The sequence below is a fragment of the Rhinolophus ferrumequinum genome, chromosome 18, assembly GCF_004115265.2.
Source record: "Rhinolophus ferrumequinum isolate MPI-CBG mRhiFer1 chromosome 18, mRhiFer1_v1.p, whole genome shotgun sequence".
Taxonomy (NCBI): domain Eukaryota; kingdom Metazoa; phylum Chordata; class Mammalia; order Chiroptera; family Rhinolophidae; genus Rhinolophus; species Rhinolophus ferrumequinum.
The window spans coordinates 39,874,000-39,880,404 of NC_046301.1; positions in this window are offsets into that span (position 1 = coordinate 39,874,000).

The following is a 6,405-nucleotide window of genomic DNA, read 5'->3' on the forward strand; positions in this document are numbered from 1 at the left end:
TCAAATATATTCTTATCCCTTCCCCTTTTTTGTTTTTTACAGAAAACGTAGCCAATCTACAATCTGGAACACATCTTGCTTTTTCACTGAACATGACCTACAGATTTTATCGGTCCATCAGCACTTCCTCATTCTTTCCTGTGTGGAAAGCTCCAATATGTGTACATTGTATTTGGCTTATAATTACCCCTGGTCGTTCACAGAACATGAAAGAATTCAGGAGACTCAGAAAAGTAGGAAAGCAAGAAAAGGTTTATTGAAAGTGGGGCAGGGGGGTGCCTCCAGTATCCAGAGGAGGCGCCTGCCGCGATGAGACGTGCTGGGATTTCTGTTTGGAAGAGAAGTACTGGCAAAAGGAGTTTGCCAGGGTAGAGTCTGATAGAGACAGCTGTGGTGGGTTTCTGTTTAGCTGGGGTTTTATATTTTTCTATGCAGGATGTAGAGTGCTTGTTAGCTTGCAGGGGGTTGCTGTTACAACTGGCTTCTTCCAGAACCTGTTCTGTTCCCATCTATGATAGGTGTGTGTTAGCTTGCAGGGGGTTGCTGTTGCGATTGGGAATTGTTCTGTTCTAACCTATGATGGATATAAGGTGCTTGTCAGCTTGCAGGTGCAGTGCTAGCCAGGGGATTCAGAGCCAAACAGTTAATTTTTAAGCTCATTCCTGCTAATTCACAAGCTCGCTCCTGTTAACACTTTCCCTGTCTCATCGTACATCTCAGCATTTATTTCACCAGCCCTTTTTGATAAACACTTGGGTTTTTTCCAATCTCTACATTTTCTAGCAATGCCACCAGAAATGCCCTTGTATACCATTCCCCATGAGTATAGGCTTCCTACTCATAAGAAAAATTCCCCAAAGCAGGACTGCTTAATGGGAAACAGAACTCCACTCAACACTGAACAAACTAATGAAGGAATTGGTGCCAGCGATCTGAGCAGGGTTGGAAAACCAGCAAACATATGTTGAGTGTATTAGTTTCTTACACTGCTATAACAAATTGCCATAAACAGTAGCTTCAACACAAATGTATTACCTTCTAGTTCCGTAGGTCAGAAATCTCACAGGGCTAAAATGAAGACATGTGATCCTTCTGGAGGCTGTTCTGGGTAGGATCACTTCCTTGCCTTTTCTAGCTTCTACAGGAGGCCTGCATTCCTTGGCTCATGGCCCCTTCCTCCATCTTCAGAGATGGCAAAAATGAGTCAAGTCCTTGAATCACATCACTCCGACCTCTTTTTCTGCCTCCCCCTTCCACTTCTAAGCACGCTGTGACGACACTGAGCTCCTCAGGCTCATCTCCCTGTTTTAAGGTTAGCTGATTAGCATCCTTAATTCCGTCTGCAACCTTAATTCTCCCTTGCTAAGTAACATAACATAGCCACGGGATTTGGGGGGAAGGGCTGGAGCTGTTATTCTGCCAGCCACAGTCAGGCACCCCAGAACGAGCAGCAGTGGAGATGGACACCCAGACCCTTTGTGTTTTTTTTTTTTTTTTTTTAGTTTCAGGTATACAAAACAATGTAACAGACATTTATCATTTATATCCCTCACACAGTGATAACTCCCCTCCCCCATCTACTACCCCTCTGACATCGCACACAGCCATTACATTTCCACTGTCTCTATTCCTAATGGAACCCAGACCCTTTGGCTTCAGCCTTCGTGTACTCCCTTCGTGTAAGTCCTCTGTTTCCTACTGAGACCAGCACAGCATGTCCTGTCTGTGGCTATTTGTAGGCACTTTCTGTTTTCAAAGATTTTATTGAGGAAGGGGAATAGGACTTTATTGGGGAACAGTGTGCACTTCCAGGACTTTTCCAAGTCAAGTTGTTGTTCTTTCAGTCTTAGTTGTGGAGGGCGCAGCTCAGCTCCAGGTCCAGATGCCGTTGTTAGTTGCAGGGGGTGCAGCCCACCATCCCTTGCAGGAGTCGAGGAGTCGAACTGACAACCTTGTGGTTGAGAGCCCGCGCTCCAGCCAACTGAGCCATCTGGCCACCCAGGAGCTGAGCTGCAGCTCATTGACTTAATTCTAGTTGCGGAGGGCGCAGCTCACTGGCCCATGTGGGAATCGAACCGGCAGCCCTGTTGCCCAGAGATCGTGCTCTAACCAACTGAGCCATCCATCCACCCTGTAGCCACTTTCTAAAGGCCTTGGGTTCACATACATGCCACCATTTCCACTGAGTGTGGAATTTCCTTGGAACGATTTCCAACCAACCTCATGACTGTTTGGGGCAGGGGCTGACTGTTCCCTGAACCCTCCAATTCAAAAGGACACAAAGAGATTTTGCTTTTAATTCACCAACTCCAGGCTTTTCTCTGGTCTGCTGGACACTCTGGGAAGGCCCCTGCAGGTCTCTGCAGTCTGGGGAATCCCCTGAAAACCCATTGGGGAAGGGAGGCCCTAGTGTGACCAGACTGTCCCAATTTTAACCTTGAAAGTCCCATCTGGGAAACCCCTGCAGTCCTGGGTAAACCCCAACAGTTGTTGGGATGACCTGGAGCCTTCCTGCTGGGCCTGGACCCCCATCTGTGATGTAGGGGGCAGCACACAAGCCTTCCCAGCAGCCTCCTGTAGACTGTATTTTCTTCAGCTGTCAAGTGGGGGTGCTGGCCCCACTTTAAGAGAACACTTAGAGAATGTGTTCTCTCTCTTCCCACTTAGAGAATTCTAAGCACCCAGCCCTGGGCCCAACATCCAGGAAGGGACAATGTAAGCTATTAAAATTTATTATTACTGGGATCATTGCCATTATTATCCTTAGCCACCTCATCTGACATTTCCTGTGGTGCCTCGTGAGGTGGTAGACACTGGGCCCCAGGCCCAGCCGCCCTCTGTGGTGTAGCCTCCAAGCCCTGCAGAGGCGGCCCCACCTTCCCTGGCCTAGCTGTTGAAACTGGCACCCTGGGCTTCCCGCTGCCACATTCCCAGTGGCAGAGAAGAAGCTGAGGCTGGAAGGCCATGGCTAGTCCTTCTGCAGTGGACAGGACAGCAACTTGGGCCCAGAAAGCTCCCCAGGGCCATTCACTCCACCAGCTTCTTGGCACCTATTGGGTACCAGGCTCAATTCCAGGATCTGAAGTTACAAGTGGAGAACCAGGCAGACCCCTCCCTCATGGAGCTAACATTCTGGAATGGAAGTCAGGCATTAAAATCAGCGCTCAAAGAAACTTCCAGTGGAATGTCATGTGGTCATAAAGGTCACGAAGAAAAAAAAGATAGTTGGGAACAGAGGAACAGAGAGTTGGGTTTGCTGATTCAGAATGAGGAAAGTGGTGAGGGTTTATTTCTTACCCTGAGTAGTTGTTTGTTTTATTATTGTTCTTTAAAACTGGGCCCACGGGTGAAGCTCATGAAAGTTTTTTGGTTTTTTTTAATGCATGATAAAGGAAAACTGTTTCCCTACTCAGAACACTTCTAACACCCAATGTGTGGGTTTTCCACACCAACCCATTCTCGTTTCCTATGGACGCCAACGGGTGTCCTACAGTTCAATTCAGTTCTGACACTAACGCCCCCAGAGTTAGTGCAGACCCCACAGGTTAAGGACTCAGTCCTACAGGACCGCCCCCCACTTCAGCCTCCAATCATTGACGAGTCAGAAAAAGAGTTAATAAGAACAAGTCTGTGAGCTAACAGGAATAGGTTTAAAGATTAACCACTTAGCTCTGAGTTTCCTGTCTAACACTACACTTGCAGGCTGACAAACACCAGGACAATTTTCAGAGAAAGTCACCTGCGACAAACAGTTCTCAGAAGGGGCCAGCAGCAATGGTAAACAACTACAAGGTGACTAGCCCCCTGCATCCTGCATAGAAAAACATAAAACCCCAGCTAAACAGCCACATGCTGCAGCTGTCTACCTCAAACTGCTCCTGCGTCTCCCCTGCTGGTGTTTCTCTCCTTCCCACCTGCGAAACTGTCTTCTTTAGATGTTGCCGCGGGAATTCTCTCAGCGCCACCTTCAATAAAACTTTCCTTGTTCTCCTACTTTTCTGAGTCTTGTGAATGCTTTTACATTCTGTGAACGACCAAGGGTAATTCTACACCAATACAATCACAAGTCCCAGGTTGTCACCTTTACTTCTGGCTGACTGCTATTAATTGGGGGTTCCCACAACCTCCTTCTCAGGTTCAATAATTTGCTATAATAGCTCATGGAACTCAGCGAGACACTACAGAGGTTTCCCAGTTTATGATAAAGGATGTAGATGAACAGCCAGATGAGGAGATACACGGGGCAGGGGCTGGAACGGTCTTGGGCACAGGAACTTCTGTCCCCATGGAGTTGGGGGTCATCACCCTCCCAGCACATGGATGTGTTCACCAACCCAAAAGCTCCCTGAATCCTGTTATTTGGGGTTTTATGGAGACTCCATTACACAGGCACAATTAATTAAATCACTGGCTATTGGTGATTAAATTCAACCTCCATCCCCTCTTCCCTCCCTGTATATGGGGGTGGGGTGAGGCTGACAGTTCCAACCTTCTAATCACATGGTTGGTTCCTCTGGAAGTTACAAAGTCTCTAGAAGCTCTGTGCCAGGAATCGGGAATAAAGACCAAATATATACATCTCATTATATCACAATATCACACATGGAAAGACCATTTTTCCTTCAGAGACGGGTGTTTATGGTTTCAAAGTTCCCTGTGTCAGCCCAGAATTCCCATTCTAAATCCCAGGGACCCACACTCCTTGCCACTCAGTGCCCTGACCTCTGCTTAAGAGCCCGTTGGGATCATGTATTTAAATGGCTTCACAAAACCCATACAATCAGGCTTTAGGTCTGATCACCTGCTCCTGTAAAAGATAAGCAATTGTGTAATGGCTATCATGAAACAAAACAACCATATGTTCTCTCACACACACAAGAATGTTCCTTGTAGCAACAAAATTGGCAAGCGCGCAAAACTCCATCACCAGGAGAATGGGCACTTAAGTTAATTAAGTTTTGAACTATCAATTTGTACAATTGGAATATGATATGGCAGAGAAAGGGAGTGTTCTAGAGCCACTTGAGTCAACATGGATTAATCTCAAGGATGTGTCACTGAGTAAACAGAATCAAGTGGCAGAAGGACATGTACAGCATGGTATGTTTTTAATAAAGTCGAAAAGCGTGCACAAAACAGCAATTTAGTATTTGAAGATCTAAGTAAAGTGAGGGGAAGAGTCATAAAAAAATCTGAGGGAGTGTATTCCAGGCAGAGGGCACAGTCAGTGCAAAGGCTCTGAGGCCGGACTGTGCCTGGTGTGTTGGAGGAACAGTGAGGAGGCGTGTGTGGCCAAAGCAGAGTGAGTGAGGGGGAGAGAGGGAGGAGGGGAGGGCAGGGAGGGAACAGGGCAGGTCATGCAGGACCACAGAATGGAGCTGGGATTTTTATCTGAGGTGGGAGCGGAGGAAGGTTCTGAGCAGAGGAGGGACATGGCCCAACTCAGGTGCTCACAGGTGCCCTCTAGGCAATGCAAGAAGGACAGACTGGGGCGGGGTGCAAGGGCAGGAGCCCCAGAACAGGAGCAACTGCAGTGGTCTAGGCATATGATGATGGGGCTGAACAGGGAGGTGTGAGAAGCAGGCCAATTTTGCTGATGAATTGGAGGTGGGTGTGACAGAAATGGGGGAGTCAAGTAGAACCCTAAGATTTATCTCCCTGAGCTAAAGAATATTTCCTCTTTTCTCTTGAGTCCTTCCGTAGGTTGGCTGAGCAGGTACAATAAAATACAATTGTTGGTTTGTAAACTGGCTCCTGGTACACCCAGGACAAGGAGAGACTGAAGAAAGAGGCAGAGCACTCCAGATTGGCAGGTGGCAGGTTTAGTAAGAGAACTTACATAAGATGCTTGTCATGGGTCTACAAGACAAGCAGATCTCTGCACCTTCCCGCCAGCATCTTAAAAGTTTGTATAGAGGCCTTAACTGGATTCAGTCACATATAGTGTAAAGGTGGTCTCAACAACACCTTACTCTCTCAAGGCTGTGTCCTGGGAACTGCTCCCACTTTGGGAACAGTAGGCAGACATACATTCCAAAGAAAGGGGAAGGGTGAGGAGCCTGTCATTGTCCAGGTCCAGCTCGAGGGTTATGGCCTCTTGATGACCTCTTCCAACAAAAGCACATTATTTTTATTCCTCTCCTTTATTATGAAATATATAGACACTCTGGAGATGTCTCCATATCAGTACAAAGGCCCTCATTTATTTCCCAGCTGCATATTATTCCCTTGTCGGGATGAGTCACTGTTAATTCCCCAGCCCCAGGTTCCCAGCACTCACGACCCTCCAGGCACCAGGCTCAGTCTTTACAACTTCACATTGAATCTCCATAACTGCCTTGTGAGGAAGAGTCTGTCTTTCCCCATATTTTCTCAGTGAGGAGCAGCCACTTGCCCTTGGCTACA